This window comes from Pygocentrus nattereri, chromosome 14, assembly GCF_015220715.1.
Source record: "Pygocentrus nattereri isolate fPygNat1 chromosome 14, fPygNat1.pri, whole genome shotgun sequence".
Classification (NCBI taxonomy): Eukaryota; Metazoa; Chordata; class Actinopteri; order Characiformes; family Serrasalmidae; genus Pygocentrus; species Pygocentrus nattereri.
In genome coordinates, this window is record NC_051224.1 from 36180709 (window position 1) to 36191204 (window position 10496).

The window sequence follows — 10496 nt, forward strand, 5'->3', positions numbered from 1 at the left end:
ATGAGGTAATGAGATTTAGGTGGTAAGGAAATCGTCGCCGTCCAATGAAAAACAAGTATCTCCAAAATATTAACTTTACAGGAGAACGCAAAAACACTCTTCCCTTTCAATGTAAGTCAATGGGAAGAGATTTTGTTTCAAGTGATTTTAGAGCGTTTCTATTGGTCCATTCATCATGAAATGTTGACACAGTGTAAAAGCCAGCTGGTGTGTTGAAATGGTGTAGAAAAATAAAAATCAACAAAAATGGAGATACATGGTTTTCATTGGACAGTGACGAAATTTTATTTCAATTTATTTAAATATTATTGAAAATATATTTATACTATTATAAATATATATTATACTGAACAATAACAGAAGTGGGTCTATAAAACTAGAGCATGTGGAAAATTCCAACAATTTTTCTAAATGTCTGCATAATTCAGTGGTTATGTAAACAAAACTTGGAGTGGATTGGGGCTCATTAATCATAAAACAACAGGCAGTGTAATCATGACCATCCCATGTCAGAAGTGTCTGGCTCCTACCACCACCACTGTGACCAGTTCTGACTGGGAGAGTGAGCTACATCTTTATATACATCTTAACCATATAATTGTGAAAACTCTTTAGAAAATTCTATTGAATTCTCCTTTAACTGGATTTCCTTAGCAGAGTTTGTAGAGTTTTAATCTGTAAATTGAGCATTGAGCCTTTCATTTGTCTAAATTGTGCCCCCTGTTGGAGAATAAAAATATGGACGCATATAATAGAAACTAGCTGTATATACAGCAGAAGCCACGGCTGAGGCACATGTATGAGAGAGAGAGAGAGAGAGAGAGAGAGAGAGAGAGAGAGAGAGAGAGAGAGAGAGAGAGAGAGAGAGAGAGAGAGAGAGAGAGAGAGAGAGAGAGAGAGAGAGAGAGAAAAAGGAGACAGAATGGTAGAGATATAATAAAAGAGAGGAAGGAGAAAGAAGGATACAGACATCAGAGTGAATGCATGAAGATAAGAGGGAGAGAGAATGAAAGAGACAAACAGGAGACAGCGAGAATTAACGAGAGAAGAGAGAGAATGCAGAGAAAAAGGTGTGTATCAGAGAAATAAAAAGAAGAAAGAGAATGAAAGAGAAAATGATAGATAGATAGATAGATAGATAGATAGATAGATAGATAGATAGATAGATAGATAGATAGAGTGAATGAGACTGGAGGAGAGAAAGAGAAGGATACAGTGAAGAAGAATGTGTGGAATGTAAAGAAAAGAGGGAGAGAATGAGACTGAAAAAAGAAGAGATGGAATGAAAGAGACAAAGGAGACGATAGAGGGGAAAAAAGAGAATGAATGAGAGAATTAAGAAAGAGTGCATAGAGTGAAAAAGAGAAAAGGGAAGAGAGAGGAAAGAAAAGGAAGGAAAGAGACAAGTAGATAGATAGATATGGAAAAAGTAGCAGAACGAGAGTTAAAATCACTGGAGAGAGGGAGAGAGAGAGAAACACTGGGGAGAGAGAGAGATAGAGAGAGAGAGAGAGAAGCAGTGGGGAAAGAGAGGGAGAGAGAAAGAGAGAAGCACTGGAGAAAGAGAGAGAGTGAGAGAGTGTGAGAGAGAAGCAGTGGGGAAAGAGGGAGAGAGAAAGAGAGAAGCACTGGAGAAAGAGAGAGAGTGAGAGAGTGTGAGAGAGAAGCAGTGGGGAAAGAGGGAGAGAGAGAAGTACTGGGGAGAGAGAGAGAGAGAGAGAGAGAGAGAGAGAGAGAAAGGTACAGGAGCTAAGGCGAAGCAGCCTTTGCTGGGAGGAGGGGGGTCGTTTCCATGGTAACGGCGATGGGGGGCGGGGTGAGTCGTTTGGCTCGGGTTGTTTGTGAGTGGAGGTCACGTGGCTCACCGCTGAGCGGAGGGGGCGGGGTGGGGAAGGGGGCGGGGGCTTGGGGGCGTGGGGGGGGGGGGGTTCAGTGTAGCGGCGCTCGCGCGCCACTTCCTGTTTTGCCGCCGAGGCTCGAGCGCTGCAGCCGCTTGTTGTCAGTTGCAACAAAATGGCTGCTGGAGCGGCGCGCTGAGCCGAGCGGAGCGCTGGAGTCGGATTACACGAAATTACGGCGAAGTACATTAAACTGAATCAGACGGGCGCCCTGTCCACCCGGAGCGTCGGCATCGGGCTGCGCGCGCGTCTGAGACGCGGTTTCCCTGCTTTTCGGTTTTATTCCTGCACTTTACACCAGAGACTCGAACACGTCACTGAGAGGAAAGACGCAGAGAAAAGAAAAGCTGCACAGGCGGAGAGCGAAGCGCTTCAGCTCGGCCAGGACGCCCAGCCCGCCCAGCCCGCCCAGCCCGGCTCCTCCGTTGCTCTGCTGTTTGGGGCTTTTTGTTTGTTTTCTGTTTTTTTCTTTTGCTCCTCGGGTCGTGTTTAGCTGTTGTGGGAGGTTTCCGAAGCCCTGCTGCTGCTGGACTGCGCTCTGCCCGCGGGAGCTATCAAGGTAAGACGTGTGGAAAATAAAAATTTGTGGAAATGTTGTTTTTTAAAGACTAGCGAGCGCTTTAACTGGAGAAAGCCAACCAGCTGGAATGTCTCTCTGCAGCTTATTCGCCAGCTTCTTATTCGAATTATCCCGTTCCACCTTAAACGGGGCAGCGGTTACGTTCTGGCGCATCAGCTCGGCTCAGCCAGCTAACGTTTGTTTTGTTTGTTTATTTATTTAAAACGTGGCCTCGCGTTACTCAGTGAACCCGTATGTGACATACGAATGTTAGTCTGTTTACCTCGTGGGTCTTTTCTAGTCGGGCCGAAGTTGTTTTCTTATTCGAATATTCCGTTCCACCTTAAGTGGAACGTAAGCGCTGCACCATTTAGTGAGCTGCACAGCATTTAAGGTGGAACGGAAAACTTCAGCTCCGTCGACGGCTGGCTAACGTTATCGTTTAAGTTTATTTCTGTCTTTCAGGCGTAATTCAGACGCGGTCTGAAGCCCTGTTGAAGTGTAAATGCACCTGCGGTTTGTTGTAGACATTTGGATTTGTTTACTTGCTGCATTTGGCAGTTTTTATACGTTTGTTAGTGTTGAGCAGCCGATAGTTTGTTTGTGTTGATGGTGTTGATGTTGAACGTGGCTGGGAGTTTCATGCACTGCGGCATAGAGGTGCACCGATATGAGAATCCTGGGTCGATATGCGATATTTTTAGGTACATGTCAGTCGGTTCCGCTGCCGATGCACAGCGTGCGCAGGTTATCATTGCAAAAAAAAAAACACCCCAGTAATTTACCACTGCTTAAACATTCTGGAGTACAGTCAGATATCAGCTTGAATGATTGATTGATTGAGTCTAATAACTAATCCGGTGCTGATGATAGGACAGTATTATCATTATTATTATTATTATTATTAATGTTGTGGTTATTGTTATTATTGTATACAAGGGATGCGCTGATCTGAGAATTCTGGATTGGTGTCCAGTATTTTAATGTACATTTCTGTTGATTCTGCTGCTGATAAGGACAAATAAACATTTATGAAATATGCATAAAATCTGCACGCGTTAGCATTATTAGAAAACGTCGTGTTTAATTGTAGAGGGTTACAAATGCAGTAAAGTAAGCAGTAAAATAATGAAAAGTCTAATAGTGCTATATAACTAGTAAAATTTTAGTTCTCTTGTACTGTTTGTGTCGTTATGTGTATTGTTACTGAAACACTGCTGTTTGAGATCAGTAAAGATCTGTCTATTGATCTGTTTATCACTGATGTCCAATCGCATAGGACATTGTTGTTGTTGTTGTTGTTGTTGTTATATACGAGGGATACACCGATATGGGAATTCTGCATCGATATCCAGTTTTTTGATGTCTGTTTCTGTCATTCTAATGCTGATTCAGATGGATAGACATTTATAAAATGTGCATGAGTTAGCCTTACAAAAAAAATGTGACATTTGTTTGCAAAAAGTTAGAAATGCAGTGAAATCTCTAGTAATTTTAGTAACTCAGCCCCACTTAAACTTTCTGGGGTACAGTCAAAATATTTATTGAATGATTGATCAAATCTAATAGCTAGTCCAGTGTCAATGTCCAGTCACATAGGATGGTGGTGTTATTAATATTATTACTGTTGTTGTTGTTGTTATTAAGATTACATGCGGTGCATTGATATGGGGAATCTAGGCTGATGTCGGTATCTGATATTTTTAATGCTGATGCCGATACATAAACATTTAGGAAATGTTAATACATGCGCTTGTATTCACGCTACAGAGAATTATATGTTTATTTCTCTCAGGTTACAAATGCAGTAAAATCGAACACATTAGCTTCTGCTCCTCCGGAGTAAATAATAATAAATACAGCATTAAATTTTACTTAGAAATATCAAATTTAAACATCGGTGAAAATGCAAAAACATAATTGTCAATAGTAATAATAATAATAATTTAAATAATAATAATAATAATTGGGGATGCATGATTGGAATCAGCCAAGATTGACGGGATTTATTTGTCAAATTGTCATGGCATAATTGCGCATGAGGTGATAATGTTTCCTCCCTTTCAAATAAAATATCCTTTATTTATTTATTTATTTATTTATTTATTTATTTAAAATGCTTTTAAACATTGGACTGAATGTCCTGCAGATGCGATGTGTCTCATATGTTCATTTAGCCCACAACAGAAAAAATACAGTCTCTAAAAACAAGACATCGGCCAATTTGACCGTAAAGAAATCGGAATCGGCCATAAAAATCCGTAATCGGCGCATCCCTGGTTATTGCTAAAGGGTTGCGGGTTGGAGAAGTGGTGCTGGTGGACGTGCGGTCTGTGCTGGTGGACGATTCCCCCGCTGGCCTCAGACACTTCATCATTTCTTGCGTGTTTGTTCTTGGCTGACTGTGGCTGGAGCTGCTGCTGCATTACAGCCTCAGAACTGCGGGCTCCACGCGCTGAAGGCGCTGCTGCTGCTGAGCTTCGCCGCAGCTGATTCCATCAAACCCGCTGCGCGTTCCTTTCAAAAGGAGACGCTTCAGGACTCTAAAGTGTTTAGAGAGTTTTTATGGTATTGATTAATTTGTTATTTGTTTTAGCTGGGGGAGCAGAGGGGTCTGTATGGAGCTGATTAGGGCTGAAAGATTAATCGCTTTTATATCGAAAACGCAATTTAAGTGAGTGCAATTTTTAAATCGCAAGAGCTGCAGTTTTTTTTAATCGTAGCCTAAATTGTCAAAAACACTATCTTAAGTTTTAAGTGAGGTCATTTAACGTTATAACACAGAGCCTGTGAACTGCCTGGACCAATCAGAGGCAACCAGACTTCTTTGTGTTGTGACATCACAACCACAAATAACTAAAAGTGCTTTGCAAATGATGAAATGCAAAGATAGTTCAAATTATAATAATAATAATAATAATAATAATAATAATAATAATAATTTTAAAAAGCAAATTAAAATTCAGATTCAGATTCCTTTATTGATCCCAGGGGGAAATTGCAGTTGTTACAGTTGCAGCCATTTATGTAAAAATAAACACTTTACTAATAATTTAAGACAATATAGAGAATTTACAGTATGTACACCAGATTTAAGTACTCAAGAAAATAGTAAGGTGGCGGTGATTTTGATAGTAATATGAAACATCAGGTATAGAGCAATTACAATTATTTAAATTATTTAAATTAAGTTAGTAAACTAATAGAATAGAAATTAGTAGCGTGATGAAAGTGTACTTAAAACAACAGATTTTAAAAGAGAAGACTGATTAAAATAAATGAAAAAAAAAGAAATCAGAATAACAAAGTGCCCTTTCAGGGTTCAAGCCTCAAGCTAGAAAAAATTGGACATTCAGGTGTTCTTGGCAAAAAAACAAAAAAACACAAGCCTTATTTAAAGTAATAATTACAGTTTAAAAGTTTAAAAAAATCACAATCAGATATTTTCCTCAAATCGTTCAGCCCCAGCGATGATATTGCAGTCAAAGCTGTATCGACAGATTTTTGCCTAAAAATTTGATGTTGGACAGATGTTTATATTTGACTATTTCAGACTGATATTTGACGATGTATTTATGAATGATTTGAGGAAAATATGTAATTATGATTTTTCCATTATTGCAATTATGATTTAAATGTGATATTTTCCATAAATTAAGTTCATTGCCTTTTTCCCCCAGAGATGTCCATCACAACAATGAGGCTTGAAAGCTGAACGTAGTGGCCAGACTGCCAGTTCACAAGCTCAGCATTATTATATGAAATTTAGAGAATAAAAGACGAAATTTAAAGTTGCAGCTCTTATTTTGGGATTTTGATATGAAAACAATAAATTGTTCAGCTCCAGGATTTATTGTACGTAAAGTGAAGGTTTATGAATGGTTTGAAACGTGTAGTTTATTTATTAGGTCATAAACGCTGTTATTAACCAGTTATAACACAAATAAAGAGGGTAACAGATTTGCTGTCTGATGAAGCTGACGGGTTTAATGGCGACTGATACAGAAGACGCAGTAAGATAAGTGACCAGTGAGGTCGGAGTTTTAAGTGTAGCTGAATGTGTGCGCACTATTTGGCAAGCAACAGGTCCCGTGTTTATGACCGAATAAATAGCCGTTAATAAACTAGCTTTAAACTATTCATAAACCCTTTATAGATGTAGTCCCATTTGATTTCACTGCATTTGCAACCCCCCCACAAATAAATGTTATATTTCTCTGTAGGGCTGGGCGATATGGCCAAAATATCATATCGCAGTGCTTCAAGATGTTTTCACGAAACATGACGTGTATCATGATAATCTGACACACAGGATAAATGTGCTGGTAGTGCCACGTTTATAAAGAGCTGTCAAAAACTATTACAGTTATTTATGTTTACACACCTCTGTTGCCCACCTCCTGTTTCTGTAATGCTAATCCAGGTGGATCTAATCCCAGCCGATACATTTTATAAACGTTAATGTATCGGCATATATGTATATCGAATATGAGCAGTGATGGACGAAGTACCCAAGTCATGTACTTGAGGTAAAGTAGAGACACCCAAGGTAAAATATTACCTCCACTTAAGTAATAAAAGTACTGAAGTATTTACCTTCAAATGTACTTAAGTATCAAAAGTAAAAGTACTAAAAGAGTAATTCTGGCTCTGATCTGGTCCTGTTATCATTTTTATAACCAGACTGGCTTCATGAACTCATTTCAGGTGAAAGTCCTCCAGCGTCTCTCTTGGTAAACCAGTCTTTTAATAGAACGTCATTAATTAGTGACGCTGACGTCTATTAAAATGATCAGAAGCACAAAACACTGAAGGTAAACAGGTTCCATCAGGGAGAACCGAGTGGCTCTGAAATCACTTTTGTTTACATATTCTTTACAGAGAATACACTTCTGTACATTCTGATAAACATTTGCTGTTAATTTGCTGAATTTAACATTGGGGGGAAAAAATAAAACAAAAAAATGTGTCTTGTGCAAAAGCAATGGCACATTTTTATGTTTTGTTTTTTCTCACTTTGTGTTAATCTAGATATTTAAATATAAATATAAATTTATAGATGATCTGCAAAAAAAAAGTCCTAGTTAAACGTGAGGACATTCACTTATTTACACTTAGAAAATCAGTAAAACATGCCATTTGGCCAGGGGCGCCCAAACCTTTTCACACAAATTTAAATACTTATAAAGCAAAGAAATCGGGTTAAAATCTACCCGGATCAGCGTTGCAAATATAATGTTTATTTGTAAATGGTTACAAATGCAGTAAGATGAATGAAATGTGGACGTTTCAGCGCAGTAACCGAGCGTCACCTAAACGTTCTGCTCAGTCAGGGAACCAGTCAGATGTCAGTCTGAAACATCTCACAAGCTTGAAAACCATGTTTCATTATATAATGCAGATTTATTTGGGGAAATATCTGACATCAAATCTGACTGTGGGGGCTCAAACTCACACGCGTGACTTCATGTATCGACATTTTCAGATATGTACATGAAAAAATAGACATCAGCATGAGCCCACAATCCATATCGCTAACGAATGAATGAAAAAAAAAAAGACAAGAAAATTAATTCAAATTTGTGCTGGTCACTCAGACCCACTAAGCCAGTGATTCTTGTGGCTAACAGTGAAACATGTTTATGGTATATACATTGTATTTACAGTTAAAAGGCAAAGTCCAGTACCAACAGCTTTTGGAAATCATTTAAAACCTTCACATTAGGAAGATCATTGCCACCGTGGTGACGGGAGAGGTGGAGCAGCTTATTTGAGGCCTTCTTTTATTTAAGACCTTATTTCATGAAGTGACATTGGCAGGCTTTAGCCGATGGAACAGCATCTCTGATGCCAGGCGGACCAGCTCAGCAGGCGGGACCACCGAGCCTAACAAGGGATTGTATTAATTCATGAGCCAGATATGCAGATGTGCATGTGCAGAGTATCTTTTACTCAGTTCAGTGTTTAGAGTGCAGAGAGGTCACATCTGTTTTCATTGCAAAGATGCTGAATTTGTTTTATCCATGAATGTTGTCTGTGTACAGGACCCTGAACGCTGGCTGTGATCATCTACCCGCTCCTGTTGACCTTCACACATGTGGCGAGAAGCCTTGTACTTAAGCCCTGCTGTGAACTGTGTGATAACAGCAGTTTTATCAGTTTGCTGCACGGTATGGGATTTGGATCAAATCTGAGGCTGATTATTTCTGCTTGTAATAGTAAAACATGCTACATGCCACTTTATCAGGTGAAGCCTCGCTGACTGTCCACATCAGATGTGTAATAAATGAATACGTGTCTGGTCATCCATCAGCTCTGGCCACTTGTACCTGGTGTAAGTTGTGCTTCATCCCATGGTGGTGCTGTTGGTGGTATTTTAGCCATGTCCTTATCCTATTGGTAGACTTTCTCCTATTGGTTAATTTTTCCAAACTGTGTTACTTGTTGAATGTTTAGGTGTGCTGTTCTCCTATTGGTTGTTTTTTAATTGTACTTATTTCCTATTGCTAGATTTTAGCTATGCTGTTCTCCTATTCGTGGATTTTTAGCTGTGCTTTTCTCCTATTGGTGGATTTTTAGCTCAGCTTTTCTCCTATTGGTTGATTTTTAGCTCTGCTGTTCTCCTATTGGTTGATTTTTAGCTCTGCTGTTCTCCTATTGGTTGATTTTTAGCTCTGCTGTTCTCCTATTGGTTGATTTTTTTAGCTGTGCTGTTCTCCTATTGGTTGTTTTTTAATTGTACTTATTTCCTATTGCTAGATTTTAGCTATGCTGTTCTCCTATTCGTGGATTTTTAGCTGTGCTTTTCTCCTATTGGTGGATTTTTAGCTCAGCTTTTCTCCTATTGGTTGATTTTTAGCTCTGCTGTTCTCCTATTGGTTGATTTTTAGCTCTGCTGTTCTCCTACTGGTTGATTTTTAGCTGTGCTGTTCTCCTATTGGTGGATTTTTTAGCTCTGCTGTTCTCCTATTGGTGGATTTCTAGCTGTGCTGTTCTCCTATTGGTGGATTTTTTTAGCTGTGCTGTTCTCCTATTGGTGGATTTCTAGCTGTGCTGTTCTCCTATTGGTGGAGTTTTTTAGTTGTGCTGTTCTCCTATTGGTGGAGTTTTTTAGTTGTGCTGTTCTCCTATTGGTGGAGTTTTTTAGTTGTGCTGTTCTCCTATTGGTGGATTTTTTTAGTTGTGCTGTTCTCCTATTGGTGGATTTCTAGCTGTGCTGTTCTCCTATTGGTGGATTTTTTTAGTTGTGCTGTTCTCCTATTGGTGGATTTCTAGCTGTGCTGTTCTCCTATTGGTGGATTTATTTAGTTGTGCTGTTCTCCTATTGGTGGATCTCTAGCTGTGCTGTTCTCCTATTGGTGGAGTTTTTTAGTTGTGCTGTTCTCCTATTGGTGGATTTTTTTAGTTGTGCTGTTCTCCTATTGGTGGATTTCTAGCTGTGCTGTTCTCCTATTGGTGGATTTTTTTAGTTGTGCTGTTCTCCTATTGGTGGATTTTTTAGTTGTGCTGTTCTCCTATTGGTGGATTTCTAGCTGTGCTGTTCTCCTATTGGTGGATTTTTTTAGTTGTGCTGTTCTCCTATTGGTGGATTTTTTTAGTTGTGCTGTTCTCCTATTGGTGGATTTCTAGCTTTGCTGTTCTCCTATTTTGCCACCCCAGTGTGTTTCTACCTTCCCCCCACTGTGAAGCGTTGTGGCCCCATGGTTGGGTTTTGCGTTGCGGTTGGTAGTTTGGAAGGGTGTTTTTTCTCCCCGTGCTGGACAGGGGCCCCCGTCAGGGCTGAGCTCGTGAAAGAAGCTGCATATTCTCTGAGAGTGAAAGAAGCTGTCATGGGAGCTGAACAAAAAAGAGGCCACGTAATACTCAGATTACCATATAACTTTCTTTCACTGCTCTCACCAGCTCTGCTGTGACCATGTGCACCAAGTTTAAAACATCTGAATGTTTATTTTAGAGAAAGAGACACTGCAGCTGTGAAGGACAGGCTTTGTAAGAGTGCATTCTCTTATTATTACTGTTCAAAGATTGACAGATAGAGG

At 39.5% G+C, this 10496-nt stretch overlaps 1 protein-coding gene across 2 annotated transcripts in view; it reads left to right on the top strand.

Annotated features, from left to right (window-relative positions):
- Positions 1-1987: 1987 nt before the first annotated feature.
- tnrc6c1 (trinucleotide repeat containing adaptor 6C1) overlaps positions 1988-10496 on the top strand; it is a 90378-nt gene continuing 81869 nt past the window's right edge. Inside the window, exon 1 of one of the 2 annotated variants that reach the window (XM_017724992.2) lies at positions 1988-2457. The gene's annotated coding sequence lies outside the window, so the exon portion shown is untranslated. The remainder of the gene's footprint in view (positions 2458-10496) is intronic. The other variant, XM_017724993.2, reaches the window with a different exon arrangement.